At 48.9% G+C, this 9,019-nt stretch overlaps 1 protein-coding gene across 3 annotated transcripts in view; it reads right to left on the bottom strand.

The window, feature by feature from the left end:
* The window catches only part of HDLBP (high density lipoprotein binding protein), a 35,362-nt gene extending 26,405 nt beyond the window's left edge, over positions 1–8,957 (bottom strand). For 2 of the 3 annotated variants that reach the window (XM_046898324.1, XM_015276820.4), the window contains exon 1: positions 8,767–8,859. The gene's annotated coding sequence lies outside the window, so the exon portion shown is untranslated. Of the gene's footprint in view, positions 1–8,766; positions 8,860–8,887 lie in introns of those variants that run through there. The other variant, XM_015276822.3, reaches the window with a different exon arrangement.
* Between the last annotated feature and the right edge of the window lie 62 nt (positions 8,958–9,019).

A 9,019-nucleotide genomic window follows, 5' to 3' on the forward strand; every position in this document is an offset into this window, starting at 1 on the left:
AAACGCAGGGAGAGAAAAAGGCACACATTGCAGGCAAAGCAGGCACTGGAATACTGCGAGGGCACCCAACCCAGTGGTTAACACTGACCAGTCCAGAGACTGAGCCCCACTCCTGGTTCTGCTGCCAGCTTACTGCACTGATACTGCACTGACTGGTGGGATTCTCTCAGCTGTGGACACAAGGTCTGATCTGCTCCGTGGATTCAGTATTCCGTGCCAGGTTGTTTGGATGCCAGGTGCTATCACAAAGCAAATGCCATTTCAGAGATGAGGAAGAAAGTCAATGGACAGCTGAATAAAATCAATCCAACAGCAAAGGAAAGGTCAGAGGCAGTCCTCCCACTTGCATTGGGAGAGAAGTCTGGGAATTTCACAAAGAAATAACACACCTGCACCAGTCACATGAGCTTCCTACCCGCACCTCAGAGATGACCATAGGGAAAGTGAAGAACTGCAAAGTTTGAAGGAGAGGCAAAGTTCTGGTCTTCTGCCTGGGAGACTCACGACACCACCAAGTGAAATGGAGCATCTGCCTGTGCTGCTTTACAGGAACAAAACTTGCCTGAAGAATGGGAAGAGAATCAGAAAATGACTTCCCCAATGCACAGCACAGAGCAGTAGGAGAGAGATGGCACAGAAATGCAGAGCAGCCAACCCTGGGCCAAAGGGGCCCTGCTGGTCACACTGTGCACTCAGGGCTTCGTTTCATCACCTCTTGGACCCTGCAAAGCTGCACCAAGCTCCTGGGTGAGCCATTCCATGCCTGACTCCCCCACTAGTGAAAAAGGTTTCTTTTCTGACCATCTTTCATCCCAATTTTGGGTAGTTTAGGCTGATCCGAATGTGCTTTTTCATTTACATAATTACCACACTGTGTGCTCATCTTACACAGGTGCCTTTGGAGCAGTGCTGCAGCACTATCTGTTCTGCCTGCACTAGAAAAAATAAATAAGATCTTCCACCAATAATTACCCGGAGCCGCCTCCCAGAGCTTGTTTGGACACTTGTGGTTAAATACCACGGTTAGCCAAGACGTGGGGATTGCAGAGATCCTGCAGAACAAAGCAGGCACTATTTCCTTCCTATTCTTCAAAAGGAAACTTTTACTTTACTCTGCTTCAGCCATTGGGCTGGAGCTCTTTTGTTTACCTTTTCAGAGTCCCTGCTCTCCTTCCCTCGGCAATCACAATACAAAGTGAACACGTGGCAACTTCTCCCCCAGCCCCCCCCCCCCCCCCCCCCCCCCCCCAAGAGATACTGCCAGCAGCTCTCATATCACATAGCATGGAAGGGCAAGGGACTCGCAAGGCCTGAGCTCGCCCTTTTTTGCACTACCTGCCACAGATAATTCAAAGCCCCTCAGCTTCAGTGTGCTGCTGTGCTCTCCCACACACTCCTACAAGTATATTTGGCTGCTCTTTTGCAGGCCACAACATGAGGACCCGCTTGCAGCAGCTTATAAAGACAACAGCCACTTCTTTTCACTTAATTAGGTAAGGAGACGAAGCAAATGGACAAAAAAAAGTCAGAAAAACAGCAAACTAAATAAGATGCAACTCCATTTATTTTTATATTTTGCTCTGCTGCTTCGATTCCTGATACCATACGGAAAAAGCTAAGCAAGATCCGTGGCCCCTTGAAGGATTCTGAAGATTCCTCAGTTCCCAATGTTTATTGGATAACGAAGACTAAAGGGAATGCTGAGGCTCCATTTTTATAAACTTTCTATGTGCTCTGGTATGCTCTGCTCCCCACATCACATAACTTCACAGGGCACTCCTACTTTGTAGATGGTTCTTTCCTTCTGTCCTCGGGTTACAATAAATAGTCTGAAAAGGCGGCCCATAAAAGCTAGCATCATTGTGACAAGCACAAACCTCAGAGAGCTCATAAAAATGAAACAAACTTGCAGAGAAGCCAGTTATTTGTTTGCAGGAGGGGGAATAATGCCGAATTACCGAAAAAGAAATCTCCGCTTTGGCAGCAATTGCTACGAAAAGGCACTGAAGTAAATACCTGACTGTAGCCACCACTTCCAAAGGCCACCATAGGACCCCAGCTATTTAAGCACAACTTCCCTTTGTCCTATTCATAGCACACGCAACAGGGGCTCAACATATCCACAGGCAAGCACTAATTCCTAATCTCTACTAGGCCAAGCAAAAGGCTCTTGGTGCGTTAGAGAGAATTACATCACTGTGATCTAAACTGACAGTGAAAAAACCAGACAGTCTTCCCTTCCAAATCTGCAGGGCCACTCTAAGCCTGCTATGAAAGAAGAGAGAGCAGCAGCTCCGACTAAAGCCTGTTCCACTAATAGTTGCAAATATTATTTTACACTTAATACGTCTTTTGATAACCCACCCTATTCTTCTTTGGGCCTGGGCTGGAACTGGAAGGATGTGAGCTGCTTTAGGTACAATCTTTTTTGCTTTAATACTTCATGCTGTCAGGCCCTCCACCCACCAGCTGCTACTGCATCTCTTGGATGAGCAAAGCATGCAAGTCTGCAAATAAAATAGAGGGTTTTGAACACCTTCAATTTCCAAGAACTTCCAAACTTCTCTAACTGCTTGTTTGCTCCCGTTTTTAGCCACAACTCTGCCCCAAACAGAGCTATCCATTCACCATTTTCATTTCACCAAGCTATTTATAAGAGCAGGTATGGATATAAAGTTTCCACAGTGCTACTTAATGAGCTCTCCTTTGAAGCAGCAGTCACGTATTTACAAACTAGCTGTTCACCAGAAAGCTCAAGGGTCCCCATCACACCAGGCACCCAAGTCCCAGCAGGCTGCAGGAAGCACCGAGCTATTCATTTTGACCATTTGACACCATAACACACCCCATCCCTCCTCTCACCCTGCCTGCTCTCTGACTTGGTCTCCTCAGCTCTCCTTGCAACTGCTCCGACACAGCTTTTCGTTCTCCTTATCACCTGAATGGAGATAACAGCCAATTTGCTTTCTGCTGTGCAATGGAAACAGCTGGGGCCCGGCTGGCACCGAGGGAGGGCAGGGGAGGACAGCCAGCCAGCCCACACAGCCCCCAGCACCTGCTGGGGACACAGAGCCCACTGCCCACTACAGCTGTAGCGGTGTCATTGCAGTACCCCAGGCCTCTCAATAGGGCTTTTCTCTGGCTTTCCCTGTACCTTTCAGAGGGGCATCTTCCTTGCAGTGCTGTCCCTTATTCTCTTCCTTTTTCCTGCTCCAACCTGTGTATCCATCCTACATACCTGTTCCTGTCCCATGGCCTGGCCCAGGCTGTGTTTGTCACCCACCTTAGGCAAACATCCTGTCCTGCCCTATTCACAGAACCAGAAATGCAGGGACAGACAGAATTCCAGTCCCAGCAGCAACAGGGAAGAGAACCAGCACATGGTGACACAAAGCAGAGCACATCGAGGTGCTCCTCTGAAAAGAGGCTTTTGGGGATTTTTCAGACAAACCACCACAAGATACTTGAAAAAGCAGCCAACCAAACCCAGCTGATGTGGGGTAAGGGACAGAGGAGTGATGCCCCTGCTACAGACCAGTGCCCTAAATGAAGCCTGACGTCTGAATGACGCAAGGTTTTCGTCCAGTCCCTGATGAAAAATATGCCAGAGGTTGGCTGTACAGAAACTAGACACATCTGCTTCATATGTACAAGATAAGGATACCAGTGGCCTTCCTTTAAAACCCAAGTTCTGATAGGTAACCTTATCACCTGGTCTGCACATGGGTCAGACAACTCTTCTGTGGGCTCTGACAGACCGCAAACAAGCAATTAACTGTCTGCTGAACACAAGAGGTCCTGCCACCTCCAAGCTGAACAGCAACGACCAGAACACTGCCACGTTCCAAGCCTTCACTCCTTGGAATCCAGCTAGTTGCTGGGATGTTGGACCATTAAGTCCATAGCTACAGCCCACCAGTATCAATTGCTATACTATCAGCACTTATTTCCAAGAAATTTCAATCACATTTCTCGTGCAGACAAAACTGCATGCTGTACACATGAATTATAGGCATGGATGCTTTGTTACCAGAATCACCCAGATTTATCACAGATGTACATATGTGAAACACTCGAGGAGCTCTGTTTGGTTATTTCCCACCTCTCCACTCCCCCATTAACATCAGTCCCACCCCCAAACCCCCCCCAGTCCCAACCCCAAGACTTTCCACGGGTGCAAAGTCTTTAGAAACGACAGCAAAACCATTTATAGACAGATAGCAGTTCCAGACACTGTGCTGCTGAGTGTAAGGGAATCTGGTACTACTTCCATTTTGCATTAACAAACCCATTTTACTTCACAATTCAATTAAACAGGGTCATCGAAGGGAGGGCGCACGAATATTACTGTGCTATTCAATCTGCTCAAAGGCAAAAGTTTTCCTGTGAATCATCGTTTCTTGGTATCTTACAGCCAACGAACCAATCCCTTCCCTCCTTCCAGTGCCATTTTTCCACTGAAGTTAAACTCATTACGATTTCCTCCAACCGTTCTCTTTCGTGGTTTATCATCTCTCTTGGGTTTCTCCCAGCTTTTGCTACCAGCTGCTGCACAAGCACTCTCTCGTGCCACTAACTGGACGTGGCTCCTCACCCCAGCCCCTACCACTCGCAGGGCTACAGCCAGTCCCCAGCAGCAAGTCTGATGACACCTTCCTCCCTCTGCCTCCCTTTATTTAAATACCACTACCACTTCACATGACTTAAAGTAGTAGGAAGAAATCCAGCTGGTTTTCTCATACACAAAGGCATACCTGAGTGCACAGCCCCTGCCTCCTGCGCAAAGCTACTTGCCTATCCCCTTCCAAAACACAAAGGCACGAAGCAGATTTGGTACACAGACTAAACCAGATGTTTTTAGTCAGCTGAAGTCGAGAACTCAGCACTGCAAGGCATAAATGTATCAAAGTTATTTACACACGGATATATCCATTATGTAGGTATATTTAATGTATTATTTGCAAAGCTTGTAAGAATCAGCCAACTCAAATCATGAGTAAGGAGAGAGAGAGAAGACACCCCCACCAGCAGCTTAAAGAAAAGGATGTGTGGAACATGACAGTTGTTAGAAAGAACACTCCTGTTTCTGGGAGACTGCTGGGTCAGTACCAGTCTGCATGGGCTGAAGCACCACAGTCACCTAAATTGAGGGAGAAAATCCTTCAGCTTTAACATACCTAAGTTTCTTACGAGACAAAATAAACCTGGAACACTTACCACTGCTTCTCCGTGTTATAATCAAAATCTTAAACAATTCTTCCAGCAAGCTGGAGTCTTCTATACACACAATTTTCTAAACAAAGCAGTTTTTTCCCCCTGCTTTGGCCAGAACTTCTCCTTATTTATTGATACATCTCTCTTCAACCTGACTCCCTTTATAATGCGAGATTCTCTTCCACTGAAGTCACACCATGAGAGCTCCGAGGCAATGTCAGCTCACAGAAAGACTGGGGGATGGCAGTGGGGAAAGGTCATTAAAATTATGAAGCACAGAGGATTCTTCCTTTTAAGATGGCAGTGTAACTCATGAGATTTTAACAGCAGAGTTTTAGGATGTAAACAGTCCTTTTAAAGCAAAAAAAGATAGCTAAATAAAGCCACAAGCTGAATTCCATCATGTCTAAGACCAACCCAGGATAAGCCTGTAACCCAAAATTACTCTTCTCAAACTAAGAATTTCTAAAATGAAAAGGGCTCTTGAAACAAAACCTGAACCCAGAGCATTATACCCAAACAAAACCTGAACCCAGAGCATTATACCCAAACAAAACCTGAACCCAGAGCATTACACCCGTGCCTTAACTACCAGCCTAGCATGAGTCTCAAGGTCAGGAAAATGGCTCCAGGTGCCCCCCCAGCTCCTCCACAATCCCACCCAATGTGCCCTGCCATCCACCTGGACTCTCACTGCCCACAATAAATATCACAGTAGCACAGGTTCTGCTGGAATAGCTTCTGGACCAAAACCTCACAAGCAAAACAAGAAGCCACCAACTAACACCACCACACCACACCAAACAACCTAACCCTCTCTTCTTTCAAGGTGAGGGTAATTAAAAAGAGGACCTAATGCTGCAGCTGGGTTTTCCTTTCCTATCTTCTTATCTGTTTTGGTATTTTCATACCATTAACACCTCCTTTATTCTTGCATATGCCCGTTGCAAAAGTTTTACAGGCTCTCGGCATCTTGCTCTTGGACAAGTCAGACTTGTTACATCCTGGGTGAACATGCCTTTCTCAGCCCACTTTAAAACCCCCTGTTGCAACTTCTCAGGTGGTGCATGCCTTCACAGACACTGGAACAGCATTTCCGTAAGGGCAAAGGTCCAGAGAGCGGTCTGTTCTTGTGCGGGATCCATAAGGTGCTCAAAGGCTTTTCTCCTGATGGTGCCTTGCCAGATTACCTCATTTGCCTACTCCTGCTATGAGACTAATAGATAACTTCTCCTTCTGATTGCATCTGTACCGGTTTGACGTGCTTCTGGGTTCAAAAGAGTTCATTTTGGGAAAGGCGGTATCAGCTGGAATGCTGTCACAGGTACAGCATCACAATTTGCCTTGTAAAAGCCTCAAGACAGCTCCCACACCAACAACAGCCATGAAACCAATGGCTACAGCTCTCTCCTTTCAGAGCACACTGTAAAAGAGACCAGCTAGCTGTCAAAGAACTGCCATTATCCCACCAAAAATAAGCTGCTCTTGTTACCATTATCCTACAGAAACTCATTCAAACACCAAGTCAAGAGGAAGCCTCTTTTCCCTCACCACCCTTTCCAACAGCCCATTCTAGAAAAGATCAATAAGAAATGGAGAACATAACCTCTAACAAATAAGAAGTAGCATCGCTATATTTTCACCACTTCAGGCAGAACTGGAGCAGGAGAAGGAGGCAAAGAGAAATCAGCTTAACTTGTTCTCCTGTCCCATTTGGTGCATGTCCCTCTGTCAGGAGCCAAACGCTGCAATCATTTATGCAAAACAAACATGGAGAAATCTTCCTTAACTACTTCTTAGAAAATATTCAGTGAAGTGCCTTCTGAGAATGACCTCGGATTACCGAATGGTTCTGCAGCAGCAAAGCTCAGACAAGACAGGGGCAATGCCTCTCCCAGCTCTACCTTTACAGGCCTCCAGATATTGTTACCTCCGTGTCTAGCAAGAGCTTTTCCTGTACCTGTGATTTGGCTCTGAGAAAAGTCATACCACTGTGGGTTGTTTTGGAAGGAAAAGGCTTTTTTGTACCTCGAATAAGTGGGTGGCACTGCCCATAACATGGGCCACACTGCATGAGAATCCATTACAAACAGGAAGACCGTTGCCTCTAACAACTTAAATCTGAACAAAGGACTGGAGATGCAAGGCTTTGACAGCTATAGACTGTTACTGTTTCCTTTCCTGCTCTTCCTCTAACATAGAGGTCCAAGGGAATGATTTAGCAGGCACGGTAGTGATGGGCTGACAGTTAGACTTGATCTTAGCAGTCTTTTCCAACCTTAATGATTCTATTCTATGCATATTCTTGTACTAAAGGGAGAAATATTCAGTTCACCTACAAAACCATGCCTGGACCACAAATTTTCACCCTGGATTGGGAAAAAAAGCAATTATGCAATTATATTACCTGTGAAATTGGGGCTATTTTTGTTTTGAAACTGGCACAATCTTCATAGCATTCAGATAGCAACAGCATGGGAAATGGAGACTCAAATACATTTGGCTACAGCTTCCCTCACCTTACTAAAAAGAAAATGTAAGCTGAAGCAATACAGCACATAACAGCACGCAGATTTTTATCTCTCGTTACACAACAGCACAGCAAATGAAACAATTCCCTTCAAATCCACGTGAGCAGCTCCGATTTACACTCCCCGGCCACAGAGGTGCAATGCAGGTGCTAAACCAGAGCTGCAAATCCGGGGGATTGCTCATCCCACCAGCCCTGAGCAATGAGGTGCCACTACCAGCGCTGCCACCACCACACACTGCCTCCTCCCGCTGCCGGGGAAGGCCGTGCGGGACGAGCTGTTACCACGAGGTGAGCCATCTTAGTGCCGGCCACGTCGGGTCCAAGGACCACAAAGTCAATGCACTTAGCCCTCTCTGCTCCATATCAGCCTGCCGTAGAGCCTTCCTATGGGTAGGCAGAGCGGCTCAGGCGTATCCTCCAGCACGTTATGGGGCTCGGCTCTCTGTGAGGCACAAACCTGAGGCCTGCGACACAGCCTCGCGCTTTGACCACGCAACGGTGTAAGAGCAGAACTTCAGGGCTCCTAAAGGCACACCGAGGCGAGGTGCCGGACAGGAAGGAGCCCCACACGGCACTGGGGAGGCGGCCACACCCGCGTGCCACACGCCGGAGACCGCCAGGGAGCACCTGGGCCCCGAGGACGGCCGCAGCACGGAGGGAAGCGGCCATGACTCATGCTTTTGTCCGCCTCACCGGAGCGCGGCGGGGGTGGCCGCTGACAGGGAGGGGGCGGCCCCTCACCGCAGCCCCGTCTCGATGGTTCGTGGTGGGCGGCCAACGGCACGTGGCGCACCCCCCGCCAATGGGAGAGGCCGAGACCATAGAGCGGAGCGGGGCGCTGGCTAGACATTCCCCCCTCGGCGGCCGTCTCTCTGCTGCCGCCATCTTGTCGGAGGCGCAGAGGCCGCCCGGCCGCAGAGCCGGGCCCCGCCGCCTCTCCCCGCTCACCCGCGGCACCCCCCCCATCCTTACCGCCCTCCCGCTCGGCCGGCACCGCCGGGCGCCGGCGATGGCTTTACCTCTAGTAGGCCCGCAGCGAAGCCTATGCTGGGTACGAGGCCGAAAGGCCGGCCGCCATCTTGGTGAAGAAGAGGGACTCGCGTGACCTACCCGCACACCGCCGGTCCCTCCCCCACGTACCCTTGCCCGCCGGGTTGCCAAGGGAACCGAGCGGGTGCATGCGCGCTGGCCTTAAGCGCGGCGCCTCCCCGTGGGTTGGGCCTGTGAGTGAGGGGGTGGGGCCTGCGGGCGGAGGGCGTGGCCTGCGTGAGA

Source organism: Gallus gallus, chromosome 9, assembly GCF_016699485.2.
Source record: "Gallus gallus isolate bGalGal1 chromosome 9, bGalGal1.mat.broiler.GRCg7b, whole genome shotgun sequence".
Taxonomy (NCBI): Eukaryota; Metazoa; Chordata; class Aves; order Galliformes; family Phasianidae; genus Gallus; species Gallus gallus.